The sequence below is a fragment of the Capricornis sumatraensis genome, chromosome 22, assembly GCF_032405125.1.
Source record: "Capricornis sumatraensis isolate serow.1 chromosome 22, serow.2, whole genome shotgun sequence".
NCBI classification, from domain to species: domain Eukaryota; kingdom Metazoa; phylum Chordata; class Mammalia; order Artiodactyla; family Bovidae; genus Capricornis; species Capricornis sumatraensis.
The window spans coordinates 40,286,515-40,307,023 of NC_091090.1; the positions used below are offsets into that span (position 1 = coordinate 40,286,515).

At 40.1% G+C, this 20,509-nt stretch overlaps 1 protein-coding gene across 1 annotated transcript in view; it reads right to left on the reverse strand.

The window, feature by feature from the left end:
• CDKAL1 (CDK5 regulatory subunit associated protein 1 like 1) overlaps positions 1–20,509 on the reverse strand; it is a 609,083-nt gene that overhangs the window by 75,440 nt on the left and 513,134 nt on the right. The window lies entirely within an intron of this gene.

Below are 20,509 nucleotides of genomic sequence, written 5' to 3' on the forward strand. Positions count from 1 at the left end.
TGACCTGGGGGTTAATAGAGAATTCCAGTTTTCTGGGATGTCACTAACACAGGAGGAAAAAAAAAAATCTCTTCTCATAATAATGTTACAAGCTTTCAGAAATTTTCTTCTTAAGGAGTTACTACAAAGGAGATATTTATTCTGAACGTAAAAAGTTCAGTTCAGTAAATGAAGACATTGACATTATTACTTTAAAATTTTTACAGACTTTCTGCTCTTCATTGTTAAAAACAAATACGAAAGTCTAACTGCTTGGGAAGAGAGGCTGTGACTCCAATACGTGTACAGGAGTCCTGCAGACTCAGCTATGCAGACCTCACAGAAACACTTGGAAGATGCTAAAATCTTCAAGGCTCCAGGCAACTGAAGGGAATGTGACCACCTAGTGCTCAAGCCTAGGGAAAGTGAAGAACTAATGTTGGTCACTTCATGAGGTTGAAGCCACTGTGTGTAAATCTCTGATTGAGAGTAAGTAAGAATCCTTGATTGGAATCAAGATTACCGGGAGAAATATCAATAACCTCAGATATGCATATGACACCACCCTTATGGCAGAAAGTGAACTAAAAAGCCTCTTGATGAAAGTGAAAGAGGAGAGTGAAGAAGTTGGCTTAAAGCCCAACATTCAGAAAACAAAGATCATGGCATCTGGTCCCATCACTTCATGGGAAACAGATGAGGAAACAGTGGAAACCGTGTCAGACTTTATTTTTTTGGGCTCCAAAATCACTGCAGATGGTGATTGCAGCCATGAAACATCCTAAAGGAGACCAGTCCTGGGTGTTCATTGGAAGGACTGATGCTGAGGCTGAAACTCCAATACTCTGGCCACCTCATGCAAAGAGCTGACTCACTGGAAAAGACTCTGATGCTAGGAGGGATTGGGGTTAGGAGGAGAAGGGGACGACAGAGGATGAGATGGCTGGATGGCATCACCGACTCGATGCACATGAGTTTGGGTGAACTCCAGGAGTTGGTGATGGATGGAGAGGTCTGGCATGCTGGGATTCATGGGGTCGCAAAGAGTCAGACATGACTGAGCGACTGAACTGAACTGAAGAATACTTGAAATAGAAAAGTCTCAGAAAATATGTGAAGTGATGGCGGGCATTCTCCTGGGCTGCCTCCTCACTAGGGTCCCAGCTTGCTTGCACCCATTTCCTTCATTCTGAAGAACTGACAGGTGATTCAGAGTGACCCGCCCCATCACAGAATCCATTCCTAGAGCCTGTGAGAGAGACACTGGGCTCTCTGGTCAGGGCTCAGACCTTACCAGTGGGGTGGTTGCTTAAAAACAGTTGTTAATGGATGTAGGCAACTTCACTCAAGCCAAGGGGAAGATACCTGACACTTGCTTGACTGAACTCTACATCATTTGACCTTCACAGTTCGGTGGGGTTAAGAGGACCATTTACAACTTTATGCCCATTCTTTCCCCACCGCCCCTCCCCGCAACGGATCAAAAAACTGAGGCTCAGGGAAGTGAAATTAACTGATTCAAGAGAACAGGGCTTCATGGTGCCTTGTGTAAAGTACTATACAAATGAAAGTAATTACTAGGATGATTTTGGCACATCTCTATAAATGAAGGTAGAATTAAAACTTCACATAGGAAAAAAAAACACAACAACTTCACATAGAAGGGTATGCTATTCTTTTCTGAATCTGCCTACTAAAATGTTGGTGTTTCCCACCTTCAAATTCCCTCTTCACCTAGCCACCCATGAAGAGGTGTGCCTCCTGTGTGGCAGACAGCAGGCCGGCCAGCATGGGGAAATACACACTTCTATGACCTGAGCTATTCCAGACGGCCTGTCACTGGGCGTTCAACAGAAAGCAGCAAGACACACAATTACCCTCCCGACGAGGGTCCCTGGGGACACAGGCCAGGAGCGTTAAGAAATGGGGTTTGGTACAATCAGTGGTCTTTCACGTTGACTCTGTGTGGAAGGAAAACAGTTATTAAACAATTACGCTGCACATGAGCCTTCTCTGGAAGAGTGCATAGTTGATCATTTTTATGGTTTAATAAAAATGTATTTGCTTTCACTTATTACAACCGCACCAGGAAACTGAAATACCTAGCAAGACACCGGCTGAAGAAAAAAAATGAAAGGCTGACAAATTTAAGAAGCAAAGTATCAATTTCTAATTTAAATAACATCAAGCCAAATTTGTTTAAAAACAAACACAAAGCTTTTGTGTGAGCTGTTGGTCACCCTCATTTTTTTGCCATTGAAAAATGAACAGGAGCGCTTTGGGGAGGAAATGTTAATATTAAAGGCTGACGTGGACCTGCCTTGCACTCATGAGACATGGGTCATCCTTACAGACACACTTGCTTTGATGACACACATGAAAATACAAAAAAAAAACACCCTATAAAACAGAGATATATTCAAAGAAAAACAAACTTCTAGAAATTTATTACTGTGTGTGTTTTTAACTTCCCCAACTAAGGGTATACTGACCTATCCTGGTTGCTCTTATTTTTGATGTCCTGGCAAAACTGTTTTGAGTTTCTAAAAAATAAAATGACTAAATGAAATATGAACTTACAGATTATCGTTCCTTCATTGGAAAATAAGGATTAGGCCGAATCAGCAAATTAATTGTGTTCCCGACATTTTCGGCCTGATGGAATGATTATCTGGTTGGCTAGAGGCTGCTGGATCATGCATTCTTCTCGGTAACAAGGCAAATTAGATATTTATGCTGCTATTCCAAACAAAGCAGACATGCTGTCTGGCAGGAATTTTTTTTTTTCTACACTAGTTAGAACTCTTGTGAGCAAAGCTTACGAGTTTTGTCATGTGGCACTTCTACCCCATCTCACATAAACAATCTTTATGAGGGTCATACTGTTTCTCATTTAACAGTCAATAAATGTACTACTGCCATTCCCGTCTCTGACTTTTTGTAAGAATTTTGTAAAAAATAATGTTTTCTTGCTTTAATCTGCACACAAACTAGTTCATGTTTATTCATTATGAATATCTTACTACAATTTGCACTTCCTGTTTCTCTGAGAGCACTCTATCTGTGTTCTGGCCTATGCTTTGGCTCAAATTGTCAACACAACTGTTCACCTCTGAATCTTCGTAATACCTGGCACAGCACTCCTCATATCCTAGGCGTGTCAGCTTCCACTTCCCGTAACCTGCTCAGTTGCTGCCAATGAGTTCTCAGCTGATGAATCCAGCCAGTCTCACTTAGTTCTTGAGCTAAATCATTGTCAGGGTGGAGGGTACATTGGTGGCCACTAGCTCACTAGGAGGTAGGAGGTGAAATTAGGTGTGCTAAACCCTGCTGCTTGAAGTGAAAATGTAGTATCCCAATTTCTGTGGAGTCTCAGCTCTCCTGAAACTCCTGACAGGTTGACTTGATCCACACAAATTCTTTTCTTTCTTTCTTTTCTGCTTGATGGCCCCATGAACTATAGCCCACCATGCTCCTCTGTCCATGGGATTCTCCAGGCAAGAATACTACAGTAGGTTGCCATGACCTTCTCCAAGGGATCTTCCCGACCCAGGGATTGAACTCGTGTCTCCTGAATTGCAGGCAGATTCTTTACTGACTGAGCTATGGGGAAAGCCCTAGGTACTCAGAGAGGCCCCTAATTCTAACCCCTTGGCTCTGTCTCAAGTTCACTAGTCCCTTGCCAGGAGGGGAGGAAAGGAAGGTGAGAATTAGCAGGAAGTTCCTGCTTTGGCATCACCCAACTTGAAGTCTTGTGTGAAACAAATTCATCACAATTCTGGGATTGCCTGGACCAATGATGCTCAAATATCTGAGGTGAAGAGCAGCTTAAAAAAATTTTCCCCTCTTTCCTTTCTTCCTGTCTGAAAAATATTTCAGATGCATCAGGAACCAACTGACTTATAAATTACTTTGTCAAATTCTTAAACGCTTACTCCCACCTCTGTACACAGCTCCTCTGAGATCGAAACGTTTGAGGACCTGCTGGATCTGATGATCTCACTTAGAACAGCACAGGCTAGGCTTCTTATGCTCTTGGGTCCCATGCACAGTCTCAGAGCTACTGAGTGAATCAAACCTGAGCTGGCCCCATGGGAAGGATAATTTTCCATCCTTTATCCTGACCTCATCCCTTCCCTCGCCGTCCATGATGCCAACGGTGCTGATACCCATGTATGCCTCATGGCAAAGGCACTTCCTAGTTATGAAAGGTACACGATAAATATTTGCTGAATGAACTAATTCCTGTGTGAAAATTGCACTGATTGATTCACTCACTCAAAAAATTATTTATGAAGTGCTCAGTATGTGTCAGCCACTCGGTGAGATCCTGGGACATCCAACTTGTTCTTAAATAGATTTCAGTCTAATAAGAGAGACAGGAAACAAACCCATAACCACAGTTTCATGGGGATACACGTCACAGCAGAAGGATGAACACACACGAGAGTGCCACTTATGCCAGTCTGGGTTTGAAACAAGCAAAGGCTTCCTGGAAGAGCTGGTGCCTGAGCTGAGTCCCAATGGGTTAGAAGACATTCGCCAGAGGAGAACGCAGGACAAGAACAGAGGAAACAGAACCTGCAAAGATAACAAAGCAGACGGAGCTCGGCATGACTGAGAATCAAGTAGGGGAGGAAAGCTTAGATACAGCGGATAAGCGGCAAGGCGTGAACACGAGGTGTGAGTAGGAGGAAGGGACAAGGAGGGAATCCAGTGCTTCCTGTAAGCTCATGGCCACAAGTTCATGCTGTGCAGGACTGTGCTGAGCAACACTCAGGATGCTGAGCATCCCTGAGCCCTGGTACCCCATGTCAGGACACCATCATAGTATGACAACAACCCTGGTTGAGAACTTCGGGTAGACACATTATTTGGTCAAGAAGTGGCTAAGTCTCTTAAGAAGCTGCAGTGGAACCAATGATCCTAAAACATGTGTTCAAGGAAGATCACATCAGTCACGTCTAGGTTTTTCCCAAGAAAAATCACATCAGATTCCTCCAGTGTTTACATCTGGCCTCTACACGGGAGGGAATCCGTAAGTAACTTTACTGTAAATCGAATTCCACTCATCAAGTATCTACTTAGAACCTATTAAATGTCAACCTCTGGCCTAGTTTCCTTTAAAGCATTTGAAAATGTAAGACATGGCCTCTACCCATGAGAAATTTATAATCTAGTTGCCAAGACATAATTAAGCATACACACAAGGCGGTATATAATCCAGTGCTTGACAAGAGTATTATTCATATGTTTCATGGGAACATTTAGCAATTAAGTGGATTCCTCTTTACTCCTTCTCCTTGATCTTTCATATCTGACCACATCCTCTACCAGAGAAGCGCAACAAAGAAACAGAAAGTCAGCAGAAAGCAGAGATTACCAACAACTCCCTACCAGTCTTCCCAGTCTCTCTCTTACTAGGGATTTTGGAGAAGATGCAATTTTAATTTACCTAAGAGGAAACAAAGTGATTCTTGACTGTATCCTATATCCTAACAATTAACATGATCTTCCTATATTCTCCATAAGTGGTGATTTTAAGAAAAGACACACTACTACTGATTTTGTGCTGAAGGTGGAAGTTGTTTTTCTCTGCCTTCTCCAGTGCTGCTAGGTCCTTCTTAGGATACGCTGGTGACCAGAAATAACTCCTGGTCATTGCGCTGCTGCCGCCATCCTCTCTTCACCCCAGCTCTCTTCCTCGATGACACTACATTTTCCTGAACGACATGGTCACAAAGTGTTATGGGCTTTGCCTGAAAGGGATAGCTGCCAGTGATTTGTGGATCTCTTTGCTGGGATCATAGTCATCAAAAGTAACCTCCCACTGGGGAGAAGGCTAATTTCAAGTTATCATTTTCATATATTGCATAATTGATCAGTTCCAGAAAGTTTGTTAGAAAGTAAGAAGGTTCATTAACACAGGTGAGTCAACAATTAGTTATGAGTACTTGGGCTTGAGTCCTTGTCTCTTCTATTAAAATGAAAGTAGCCAGGGAGATTCTCACATTGACCCTTTTCAATCATTTATACCTGGTAATGGACATGTTTAGCATATTCTTTCCTGCAAGTGGCTTGACTGTGAGAGGTGGAGGAGCTTGGGAGCAATGAGCAGGTCAGGCAGAGAGGAAAGGGGGAAGGTAATTGCCAGAAGAGGCAAACTTGACTTCACAGCCTTCTCCAGGTCTGGGCTGGACTTTGAATTTATATATAAAAATGGCCTTGACTGGGTCAAGCCATGATGTGTGTGTATTTTAATTACGATGTATTTTTCTCAACTGCCATGGAAAGGCATGAGAAATACAACATGAAAATATTCAATAATTCAGTATTTCTAAGTGTCTAGACTCCTGAGCATATTAAATAGTAATTGTTTAGCAGGAAGGGAAAGGAAATGGGTAAGAGACTTTATGAGCACTTACATACAATGACTCAGCTGTTTCAAGAGGTTCATTTCTCACAACAATTAGACAGCGTGCTCCCCTGCTTTACAGATGACCAATGAGAGGGTCAGACAGACTAGGAATTGCGCCCAATGTTTCACAGCTAGTAAAGGAGAAAATGCACTTCCCAAGCTAGGTTCACCTAACCTTCAGATTACTTTCTCTTTCTCCTATTCGCTACGCTGCCCAGATGTTTCGCCAAATTTAGATTACAGAAATGGGGGAAAAAAATTATGTTTGCTAAAGGATGGACATTTAAAAAGCTTTGGGTTGTGGTTGCCTGGGTTGAAATGTTAAATAATGGTTTCCTCCAAACTCACCCACACCCCCTGATAATGTTGGTTACTATGGCTGAGCTACTGACTCTGGAGAAACTGTTTTCTTTTGCATGACAAAATTGAGATGGCAATAAAGTGTCTACACACATCTTCTGGGGTTAAGGGCACCAAGCATCATTTGAAATAAAAATATGGTCCTAGGAACAAATTTGAAAGTGAATTGCTTTGCTAATGTTAAAGGGAGAGAGGGGAAATGAATAAAACAGCAAGAATGAAACTGAAATGAGGCTGAAAGGAGGGAAGAGGATCTGTGAGGAGAACAGGGCACACATACACGGAGCTGTTCTAGGAATGTTTATAAACAATAGATGCGGAATGAAAAGCTGAAGAGCTGTGATATTAAGACTTTCCACTCTTAGGAAAAATAGGGACACCTTGGCCTAAATATTATTTGATTCTGACAAGCATCTTCCTATCCTGTCTAACCTTTCTATTAACCATGCAAGAAGCTTTTCTTTCAGTATTTTGTTTTTCTGCCATCTGAAAAAAATGAGCTTTAACAGCCATCATGTCATCATTATGCCCTGTGAATAGATTCTTTTAATGAAGAATTCTAGTGAAATTATTGCTTAGGAAAAGAAAACCAATTCACATTTTTATACGTGTGTTTTTTTTAAAGCCTACATCATAAAATGAAGACTCTTTCAAATGATAAATATCTCATATATTTAGAAGACTTCAGTCTATTTACAATTTCAACACTTTTTCATGCTTAAACTACCTTTTGAAAATCGTTTGCAAATAGGTAACAGATTGAAAAAGAAGGTAAGTTAAGAGTAGCTCCTTTCTTTAATATTATAAATCCACCTTTGGCAGTGAAGGTCAAGTGCAGGTTGTGAATCATTGAAATAACTCATAACTAATACACAGGTTGATCAACTATTATCGAAAACAGCTAGCTTTTTCTTTTTAATAGCAAGAATGGGTATCTTCAACGTGAAACTAAATAATTACAGCAAGCTAGGTTAACTATGACATGTAGAATTCTACAGAGCCAATGTTCGTTCCCTATTGTAAATGAGCCTTGATGACCTCTGGTTCACATTAATGCTGACAAACTCTGCATAATGTATGACTGTCCCATTCTCTGGCTCCTCCCAATAGAGTTTTCCGCTTTTATTCCAGTCAGTGCACTTACTCCACATCTATGGATGTGGCGCAGGGCAAACATTAGTCAGGGGTGGGGGTGAGGGGGTGGAAATGGTAGACACCAGTCTGGACTGTCAATAACTTTGGAGACCTTGGGGAAGATACCAGAGCAAATAATCTATTGTGGTAGAGAAGAGAGAGCTAGGAAGCAATCCCTCAGTATTATCTTTATGATTTAAGCTAGCGTCAAAAGACATAATACATGAGAGTATTTCCTCCATCAAGGAAAAAGCACCGGGAAGTTACCTGCACAGGTACGTGCTGGTTCTTTGGTTACAATTTAAGCTGGATGTAGAAACCCAAACAGGTACACTGGGACCATTACCCTCTTGGTGAATGAACACAAGGCCCATGACAATTTTAGATAAACTTCTAAATAGGAGTTTTAGCGGGGAAATGTGGGTAATTTTAGGACTTAGGAGAATGAGGAATACATTCAGTTCAGTTCAGTCGCTCAGTCATGTTCGACTCTTTGTGACCCCATGAATCACAGCACGCCAGGCCTCCCTGTCCATCACCAACTCCCGTAGTTTACCCCAACTCATGTCAATCGAGTCGGTGATGCCATCCAGCCATCTCATCCTCTGTCGTCCCCTTCTCCTCCTGCCCCTAATCCCTCCCAGCATCAGAGTCTTTTCTAATGAGTCAACTCTTCGCATGAGGTGACCAAAGTATTGGAGTTTCAGCTTCAGCATCAGCCCTTACAATGAACACCCAGGAATACACTGACCTGAATCAAATAATGAATGAGCCTTGTCCCCACAACTGTCTTCAGGTGTGAAGTTGGTACAGAATTCCTTGTGCTTTCAAAGTTTCATACAATGCGGGTCCTTTGAACTGTATCTGTAGCTTGCTATGAACAATATTACTATAACAGAGTCGTTGATAACAGTGGTGTGAGTGGCACTTGGTGTGGCTGTTAGAATCAAAATTAGCTGCTCACCTCGCTCCTCCTCAGCACACCATGTGTTGAGACCTTGGCCTACATGATTCTTTGTTTCCAGTGCCTTGCTTACAGCGACTGATTAAACAAATACAAATTTATAAAATTTCACATAATGATTTCTGAGTCTTGAGCTAAATGGGGACAAAGCTGGCATCAGGGCAAGACTTACTGTTTACAGACATTAAAATCCGCCCTGTGATACCAGGCACAGTGCACAGTGGCACTTCATTTCATCTAAAGTCAGAGCAAACACAAAATCAAGCCTTGAATGGAATTTATTTTTTCCTTATTTGCAGAACCATACACATCCCTCCAACAAGCTGGCACATGAAAAAGTGCCTAAAATTCAATAACAAATAAATGTTTATATATTCATGATAATGCCAAAACAGAATAGTGTAGATTCATTAAAAAGTTACAGATTTAAAAGTCACTTGTGTTTTTGTATTTACTATTTGAAAGAGGTTTATTTGGCACTCTGGGACTTTATTGCCTTTTGAATCAAAGTCTAATGATGAGTCGTGGAGGAAGGGGAAAGCTGTCTAGTTTGTAACTTGTGTGTCCGTTCATGCCCTCTCTCTGCATGGCCCCGGTTCTCCGATAAAGAAGTGAAGCACTGGGCTTAGGCAGTGTCTTTCTGGCACTGCTGTTCTGAACCAATGAAAAGTTTTGCTCAAAAGCCCTACCATTTCAGTCCTGTCCAAGCTTCAGGATGAATGTCCTTAATTTTGAAGAAGCACAGTCCAATAATTTAGATGTTGCTTGAAGAAGGAATTAAATTATGTTTGAATTCACTAGCATATGGTCCTTTACAGGAAAAGGAAAGTTTTCAAACTCTGCTGTAAACTCTAAAGGGATTTTATACAAGAAGAGGAACCCAGGCACCAGGAAACACGCGTGATCATCATTTCACTGGTTTTTAAATTTACTGTGATGTAGGACGGGTATGTATCACTGTGCAAACTCTCATGAATATAACAGATAAAATCTAGGGAAGTTTCACTGACACAAATTACAATGCATATATTTCTCATGTTTTTAAAAGTTAACACGTGCATATTATACTAGTTGACCCTCACAAACCATGTTCAAGATAATAATTCAGGTTTGAATTAAAGATATTTCTTTTTTAGATAAAAAGCTCAGTGAGACTATTATGTATGAGAAGGATGATTATGTATTTTCTGCTCTCTGGGTTTTCAATGCAGTGTTCTTAGGAGTTGAGTGTATTTTTTAAAATCAATTAATAGAATGAATTAAGTCATAATAGGATGTAAATTACTGGAAACAGGCTGGCCAGTTTGAACCTATTTTCAATACTGTTCAGCTAGCTGAGTGGCACTGCCAAGATATGAACCCTGCCTTCTCTTAGCAAAATCAGAGTTTTTCACAAATTCCTAGAACTACATCAGTGTTCTCATGGTCATAGGCCTGTTTATCACAGATTTTCTACTCTAGTTTTTCAATGCAGTGTTCTTGGCAGTTGAGTGTATCTTTTGAAATCAATTAATGGAATGAATGAAGTAATAATGGGATGTAAATTGCTGGAAGAAATAGCTTAAAATAGCTTTAAAATAAGAAACAGATGAGATGAATATTTTATGTTACTGTTTTAAGTCTTAAAAACTATTTTTTTCTAGCTTTATAGATAATGTTACCTTAATATCATAAACTCTTAGGATGTCCATTTGGACCCACGGATTACATTTTATACAATTTCTATTGGTATTGCTCATAGTGCTCATGCGACACATTAAACCTCAACGAAATGACATTTCAAACAGAAACTGCAGTTCACATCTTTCTCAACAAAAAAACACGGTATCAGCCTTGTGTCCCATGCATTCTTCCGGGACTGAGCCCTGTTAAGAGTCTGGCTTGTATTTTGCATACAACCCAAGTTGTATACAAGGTTAAAGTGAAGCTTTAACCTTCACTCTTTCTTCAGGAGTTGGATTCATTAAAATACATCCTTAGAATTTAAGGCACACATTAAGAAGATGTAACCACTGAGGAATACGGTGCTTTTAGGATAAAATGTAATTAATAAAACACAAAATATGTTTTACGAAGTTATGGTTTTAATTTACTACCTTAAGAAATATGCTCTTGCAATTGTGTACAAGGGAACTTCCCAAGAGAATTTAAATCCTCTTTTACTCTCCCTCCTCGAGGTGCTGAAACAATTATGATTAATGCCCACTAAATCTCTCTTCACTGGAAAGGGCCTAGCAAATTTCTAAAACCAAATTTAAGCTACTGAGAAGTACAACAGTCCAGAATCTGGAACAACTTCCTCAGACTTGAGAATTTCTCTCCTCTCTCTTTCTCCCTTCGGCGTTATGACACAGCAGGAGACAGAGTGTGTGAAAGGTGGGGCCAGCCGGAGGAAGCACAAAAGAGCGGGCCACATACAACTCCAGCGATCCCAGCAAACAAACAGATGACCGACATTGGACGCAAGCAGTTCACAGGAGAAAAAGTGAATCTGTGTTGCAGCCTGCATTTAACCTGCATTGTAAGAAGCAGTTAGAGAGATATACAAAGTAAATATGGGCAAGATAAGTACTATAAGCATGCAGCGCTCTAAATTCATAGGCGACATCAGCAAAACTATATATGTTCATGTAAATGTGCATATGGCCTTCTTTCTCTTAATTCCTCAATCTTCACAAACAAATGTACTAGTAGGAGGTTAGCACAAGTAAAAACAGCATTAATGGGTCGCATATTAATATTTATGCTTTACTATATAAAGACCTTGCATACATTATGACTCTGTTTTGCAAGCTGAATGAATAACTAATGTTACATTATGTATGGGTACATATTAAACAGACGTGTCTACACTTTCTTAGCTCAGGATATGATTAATGCAGCCTATCAGAAGCCAGATGGTGCAGAACTAGAACCATCAATCAAAATGAAAAGACCACTGCGTGCTCTCCACAATGAGGTTCTCACAAATGGAGATGCTGTTCACAGACCCTAACTGGTAATAGGCAGAAAATGCCAAGAACATAGCTGCACTGTCCCACTGGGATAAAAAGTTGCAGCTCAGGCTTGGCGGGATACAAAATCTGGTGCGGGCATTCGTCGCTGGAGCCCTTGAGCATAAGAGCTGGGAAAACCCCAATAACCAAACAGACTGTCCTTAAGGTTAACAAAAAAGAAATTCAGAAGCTTTTTCATTATTTTAATAATGTTTGCACTGATGACAGTATGTGTCAAACAGCATCCATTTCCCATTTGATTTGGGATGGGACAGTGCCACGTAGCAACACAGCAGCTGCCACTGTCTGCCTGACACATGAGCTGGCGTCTTGCTTCTTTTGCACAGGCTTTATTATAAATAACCCCAAATGCTTTAGTATTACTTTGCAGCCTTTCTCCACGGATCTATGGGAAACAATTTTAGTCTCTGTTATGTTTAATACTAATGACTATTTTGGGGGCAGTTGTAGGCAGAAAGGTGGTCGAAAGATGTTTCCTGTTCCTTTAATAGCTTTACATAAAAATAACTACAGAAACACAAGGTGCTTTGTTTTTGTAAATGGATCATGTGTGCTTCGAAAATGTTAACTAATCCCCATGCATTGCAGGACTAGGAAAAATAATTTAAAACAAATATATATAATAGCCACTGAAATACCATCTCGGAATTCTAATTTTCTAGAATTTAGAGAAGGTAGACAGATGTACAGGCAAGAAGAAAATTCCAGGAAATGTATACTCCTTCCAGAAGAGTTATGCAGCAAAATGAGATATTTAAATAGGTTGAAAACCACAAATTTAAAAGGCTAATGGAAATAAAAATATTTGAAAAACTTAAATGTGTTATCTAAAGATATTTGCATCTAAAGGTAAAAATTATATGACCTTCATAGCTTGACATGTGAAATAATTTGGAAAGAGAACAGCCTACTTTAACTTTTGTAGCAATAATGGAAAAAGAAGTGATTATGCATATTTACATAATTAAGACCTTAAATAGAATTGCAGTACTTAGGAGATTTTTAAATTTATATTTCTATTTTCAGTATTTTGTTGCTTTAAACCAGGACTAACATGCAAAGTTATATAAAATTCTGTTACCATCTTTCCCTTAATAATATGACCATTTCTTACATTGTTATAAATTCTGTGTAAATAATAGTTATCAGCTGGGTATTATTCCACTGCACTTATATATTATGATTTACTTATATAATTAATTTCCTTAATGGCAAACATTTGAGTTTTTTTCTCTCTCTTTCCTAATATCATTAATAATATAGTGAACATTTTTGTGAAAAGTGCTGTTTCTGTCTTATGAAATATTTCCTTGGAAAAGATTTTCAGACGCAGAATTGCTGCTCTAAAATTTTAGGGCTCTAAAATTTATATTCTCATTTAGCACTTGGTAGTCTCTGTTTAACAGTCTTCATAATTTTATAGGTGAAAATAATACTTTATTATAATTTAAATTTGTACTACTTTAATTACTGGCTAGGTTAAGAATTGTTCTGTGGTTAAATAACCACATTTCCTTTTTAAAGTCTTATCAATGTCTTAGAAAATGTGTCACGCTTATCTACTCATAAAATGAATCAAAGATACTCTTTCTTGGAATACTGAATTTGTCTAATTCTTTGAAATCAATTGAGATTACTTGAAGGTAATAGCTTTCAAGTTTATGTATTTATTACCCATTATTATTTTAGTATAAACTAAATACTCCCTTATTTAAAAATAAATATTTTTCACTAATTTGGACCTTGCATACATTACGACTGTTTTGCAGGCTGAATGAGCAATTAATGTAACATTATGTATGAGTACATGTAAATGGATGTATCTATACTTTCTTAGTTCAGGATATGACTAATGCAGTATCAAGTCTCCCTGGTGGTGATGGTTTAGTCGCTAAGTCGTGTCCGACTCTTGCGACCCCATGGACTGTAGCCCGCCAGGCTCCTCTGTCCATGGGATTTTCCAGGCAAGAATACTGGAGTGGATTGCCAGTTCCTTCTCCAGGGGATCTTCCCGACCCAGGAATTAAACTCAGGTCTGCTGCGTTGCAGGCTGATTCTTTACCGACTGAGCTATGAGGAAAGCCCAGATTGTTACGTCCAGCTTGTTAAAATGTGGAATCCACTGAAGGTTTGAATTCCAGAGTAGTTAGAAATAAAGAAGCTCTTATTCTGTAGAACGCAAATATTGAAAATCAGTAATAGCTACAAACAAAAGTATACAATGATGCCCCAAATCTCCAAAGCACCTTGTGGTGAAAGGCCTCTCAGACTAGGAGTTGGCAAAACTCACTGAAAGGTGCAGTTTCATCATTAATTAGCTAACTACCGGGGCATGTAACCCCTGTGGGCATAGTTTCCATATATAAATTAAAAAAGGAAGAAAAAAGAAGGAACTGCTTATTAATTTGACCTTAACAATTCCTCTCAGTGCTAACATTAATGCTTCTAAATATATACCCTATTACTTTGACTATTTAAGAGATAAAGGTAAAAACCATCTACTGCCCATGTATTAGCAGGTAAAATAATCTAAGTAATCTTATTTTGGATTATATATATCTACAGTTATCAGTACAATTTATTTTTTTCTCCTTGTTCTTTTTTGGGGGTGGGGTGGGGGAAATGGAAAACTAGAGTTAGCATCCTGCAAGACAATACTGATTATACAAAGGAACGGCTGGACCACAAGAACCAGGCTGCGGTATGCTAATATGGCAACACACATCTAAGCAGCATTCTAAGGCAGGTACTGTCAGTCAAAGTGTGAATTATGAGGTCTACTTTGGGTTCACACATGTTAGTTAGCTTTTTGACCCTTCACAGCACAGGCTTTTCACTGTTATGCTATCCTGGAGTGTCTCAGTGCTATACTAAAATGACTTACTTCAAAAATATACATATAGCAGAAACAATCAGTTCACAGAGAGAACCTGAACAATTTTCACTTCTCTCCTTCAGATTTCAAACCGGTTAGATTTTTATCTAGTTGAAGGGCCCTAGTGATATTTTCTAGTATCCAATCACATGGATGCTTTAACTGCCATAAAACTACCTCATTGTTGATATTCTTTAACAGATATCTAATTATAGCAATACAAGTTTACTGGTGGATTTATTTTTTAACATTTATTAAGCACAACATTCAGAGCACTGTACCAATCTCTTCAACATATATTCTCTTTCTTATTCCTTATAATAACTCCATGGGGTAGGTATTATTTTTTAATCTCCATTTCAGAGATGGGAAAGTTGAGGCTCAGAGAAGTTTAGCAAACTGCTTATGTCACAGGGCTAATAAATGGCCTATTAAAACCCAGGCTTCAGTGTTCTCTTTTGAAAACTGTCCAAAATAGTTTGAAAGCTTACTGGGTTTTATAAATTTGATGGTACAATAGCCCATTATGCTGTTCAATGCCCCTTAACAGGAAGATTGATGGAGTATATTCTATTTAGAGATTTGCCCTAAGAAAAGGTTGTCACTCCTCCTGAGTGATATACTTTCCGTTATTACAAAATGAAAGCTGTGCATTTAGCTGTTTATCTATTTGCCTTTGCTTCCCAGAAGCCCAGGCTTTTATTCTCAACTGTAACAATGACTCAGACTTTATGGGTAAACAACACAGCTCTTCTTATTCTATTCTAAAATGTATTATGTACTTTTTATATAAGCCACCCTGAGGCTTTAGATAAAGCCAAAAAATAAAAACAAAACAGGTTTTAAGTAATGAAGGCAATGTGTCAGTAAAAGAGAGTCATATTTTAATTATAATGATACTCCTTTGGTCAGGTAAACTCAACCTGATGAAATAGTGAAATAAATAACAATTAACTTTGTTTTTTATTATATGCTTTAACATGTATCACCTCATTTGATACAATAACTCTGTGAGATAAATAAGTATCTACATCTAGCAGATAACAAAATAGTGATCAGACAAAATAATTTATCCAACATCAAGTCATGAAGCACCGAAGTTGGTTGAAGCACTTGAAGTTGGTTCTTCAGATTAAGGGCAGGAGGAGAAGGGGATGACAGGGGATAAGATGGTTGGATGACATCACCAACTCAATGAACATGAGTTTGAGCAAGCTCCGGGAGACGGTGAAGGACAGGCAAGCCTGGCGTGCTGCAGTCCATGGGGTTGCAAAGAGTCAGACATGACTGAGTGACTGAACAACAACAACTTCAGACTCTGTTTTACCATAATTCTAATATTTAGTGGAGCAATTTTATTATTTGTAAAAAAATTAAACTCATAAATTCAAATGACAGAGAGTGATTTCCTATACTGCTTATAACAACAGAGCATATTATAACTATGTTTTGGCATTCGCTTCACTAGAAAATCAAAATGGTCCAATATGACCCAGCAATTTTACTATATCCACATGTATGACACGTCAAATTAAATACACATTGCTCAAATGTGGATAAAATCCTTATAGACAGACTAGATTACGGCACCGTAGGGGCTGTGAGCATTCGTTGTTTGCCCTAGCTGCGGTCACTCTTTACTCCTTGGGGATTCATGGCCCCTTCGTCTCTCATGCTGCAGCCAGTGTGGTCTGAGTGAGTCTAACAACATCTCTTGCTTCCCGGGGTGAGAACGCTGACTGGCTTACGTCAATCAGCACACCGATCCCAAAGTCAGGGAAGTACATACAATTCAAACTGATCAGGTTTGGTGGAACTTCAGCTGGATATTTCAGGACAGTGGCTTTCTCTCTTCTTTAGGTTTGGTGGTGTGAGGAGCAGGGGTGCCACAGCCACTTTGCTAACTCCAAGGCTGGGGGGAGCTTGAGGATGGCTGATACATCAAACCCTGCCAAGTGATACAGCAGAGATTGCTACTGGTGACTCCATGTGAGTTCTGAATCAAACTTGGCTTAATGCAAAAATCTACCTTGACAGTTCAATTAAGGAAGCCGATAAATTATACATATAAATTGTCTCTTCGTTCAAGTCAGCATGAGTTGAGTTATTCACAACATTACTTTAAATAAAATATCCAATAAGTCAATTAGGATCCTTGGGGATATGTCACATTATCAAATTAAGTACAATGTGGGTAAAACTAGCAAATCAAAATTGTAGACTTGGGTCTTCTGTTTGAGCAATATTAACTTAACAGAAGACCAGTTCATGACTGGGCTGTGGAGTGTGTGTGTGTGTGTGTGTGTGTATACGTGCACGTGTGTGCATGCTACAGGTAGTAGTGAGACAGAAGGACTCAGAAAAGTGATAAAGGTTTAGGATAAGTGCCAAGAGAAACGAGAAAGGGAGCTGACTGCCAATGTAGAAAAGGATGAGATGGGAACACATAACTTTATAATGAAGCCAATTACGCTCATATAGAACATTTGGAAGCAATGTAACACACACACACATGTGCAGACACGTGGGATGCAAGCATCAGTACATTTTAAAGCACTCCATTATTCTAATTTGCCATCAAATTTGTAAACCTTGGGTGTGGAAGAGGCAACATACCCTTGTGCAATCCACTCAACCACAGAAGAAAGCATACCCTGCTTTCAAACCATTATCCTTAATTTTATATAAAGGTAACATAACTGGGAACACAAAGGATAAATTTTAAATATGAAATACAGAAATCCAGTGGGATCACTGCTTGTCTGTACAAGCTTAAAATTCTCATGCGTGCACAGATATAGATGCTTCAGAGATACACAGCCAAGAGTATAGGACAATCAGACCTTGAAAAAACATTATGTTCATCTTTTAAATTACCATTTATTAAACATTTCCTATATGTCAGCCATCCCCGATCCTTCGGAGCTGCAGACCTTACAGACATAAACTCTGTCCTCAAAAACTTCAGTCATCCAGGGGAGACAGAAGGACCAAGAGGTTCCAGGAGCAGGTGGAGAGGAAAGAAGACAAGGATGGCTTCCTGGAGGAGGTGACTGGATTCGAGCTTGGAAGAGGATAGATGAAACAGGGAAATGAAAGAGCAGCAGCTCCCAGAAATGGAAAACAGGGAGTACAGAGACATGGGGGGCAGAAGGAGCACGGGGTACCTGGGAGAGGCATGTAATTCTGTTGGATCTGGGAAGGCTGGAGAATGAGGTAAAAGGAAGGCGCAACCAGCCAGAAAGGGCCTTAGCTATCTCTCTGGGGCTTTATTCTGTAAGTGACTCAGGGCTGTGGGAGTATTTCATACAGGGCATTAACACAATCTGAATTGTGTTTTATAAATATCCCCATCAAACTGGGAATGACATACACACACTGTGTGCGTGTGTGTGCTCAGTCATGTATGACTTTTTGGGATCCCATGGATGTAGCCCGCTAGGTTCCTCTGCCCATGGGATTTCCCAGGCAAGAATACTGGAGTGGGCTGTCATTTCCTTCTCCAGGGGATCTTCCCGACACAGGGATCAAACCCACATCTCCTGTGTCTCCTGCACTGGCAGGCGGATTCTCTACCACTGAGCCACCTGGGAAGCCCCATATATACACTACTATATATAAAATAGATAACTAATAAGGACCTACTGTACAGCACAGGGAATTCTACTCAGTATTTTGTAATCACCTATATGGGAAAAGACTCTTAAAAAAAAAAGAGTATATATATATATATAACTGTTTCACTTTGGTACACAGCAGAAACTAATGTAACAACTATACAGCTACACAACTACAAATACACAACTACAGTTGTAAACAACTGTACTACAATAAAAAATAAACAACCTAAAAAAAACCAATCTACTATTAAATTTAAAAAAACACAATCAACCAGGTGAAAAAGCAGTAAGAGAACAGATTAGTTTGGAAGCACAGTGAGAATGCAAACAGGGGTATCAATCTGAGGCAGGTGAAGAAACCCGGGGGAGAACTGTCAGAGGCCCCGTGAGGGTGTCTGTAATGAAGACCACGGTCAGATCTAGATGAAGCACAGGCGATCTGGGAAAATCTGGCCAGGCAAAGGTGGCGGGTAAAGGGAGAGGGAATGCCATCCTGGACTGCAGCTGAGAGGCCAGGATGACCTGCTGGTATTTGTCAAGGTGGTAAACTCAGAGTAGGTGTGCTGGGCATGGAGCGGAGGGAGGAGGTGAATTCAGTCCAGGATGTGGTGAGGTTAAGGGATGATTCCAAAGGAGATGCCCTGGAGCCTGCTGCATGGATGCTCAGGTTCCTGGGAGCATCCACGGGCACGTGAGGGGTAGAACACTGCTGTGAACAGGCGAGAGCTACCTTCGTCAGAGACACAGAGGAGAAGCCTGGAGGGGAGACCGGGGAGGTGAGGGGAAACCCTCACCCTGGAAGAGATGAACAAACTAACATGCGTGTATTACACTATGAACCTATTACCTGAAAACCAGCAAATTATATCCTTAGATCAGGGTTTTGCAATCCTTAAGGGATGTTTTAAAATACACGTGTGTTCCATCTTCAGAATTTGTCATTATGAATACTTAATCTGAAAGAGCTTTCTCATCCCTGAACTAAAACCATTTGTCTTTATTTTAAAATGAGTACATCTGCACATTACAACTGAAGTGAGGACTGCGGGATGTTTACACCTACCAAGTCCAAAAAGAGAGAGTGAACTCGGTCATCAGGCGGAGCCTCGGCAACTGCTGACCTTCAGTGGCGCGAGCTTAGTGACAGCTCGGTAGCAGTTCTCTTCTGTTGTTCTAACCTCACTACAGACTGTGACAGCATTTCAGCAGGAGAGACCAGGCTTGCCTCAATTTTTCAGAGCAAACTTTCAGGTTTTGACCTAATCTTCTTCAAGTAAGTGAAAGGTAAGTGACTGTAAAGTCAGATAAACCCATCAGCAAGTGGGGCTGTGATAAAAGGGGACTTTTATAACCCCCGGATTGACCTCCATCTACACTGAGATGCTCATACAACAGCAAGAAGCCCTCTTTCCTCCACCAAGGACCCGAGAGCAGGGCCAGGCTCTGCTGATTTAAGAGATAGCTGAATTTTCAAATGAACTGTCACTCAAACACTCAACTAAATTTAAGGTAAAAACATCCACATTTAATTTTTGAGTACGGTTGAAGCCATTCAAAGAATTTTAAGGTCACTTCTAAGGTGGGAACAACTACCCAGAAGTTGGTAACCTTGATATTGCTTGTGTGCTTAGTTGCGTCTGACACTTTGTGGTCCCATGGATTATAACCCACTGGACTGCTCTCTGTTCATGGGATTTTCCAGGCAAGAACACTGGAGGGGGCCACCATTTCCTTCTCTGGGATCTTCCCGACCCAGGGATCGAACCCATGTCTCTTTGCATCTCCTACACTGGCAGGCAGATTCTTAACCACTGCGCCACCTGGGAAACCCAACCTTGATATTAGCCAGAGCTTATATTTTAGTCTTATCACATATACACCTCTCTCTACACACTTAAATACACATACCCCACAAATATTTATAAGACATATACACACACCTGAAGTCTATATTTCATATCTCTTATATTTCATAGGTGGTACTAGTGGTAAAGAACCTGCCTGCCAACACAGGCGATGTAAAAGATGAGGATTCAATCCCTGGGTCAGGAAGATCGCTGGAGAAGGAAATGGCAATCTGCTCCAGTACTCTTGCTTGGAAAATTCCACGGATGGAGGAGCCTGGCAGGCTACAGTCCACGG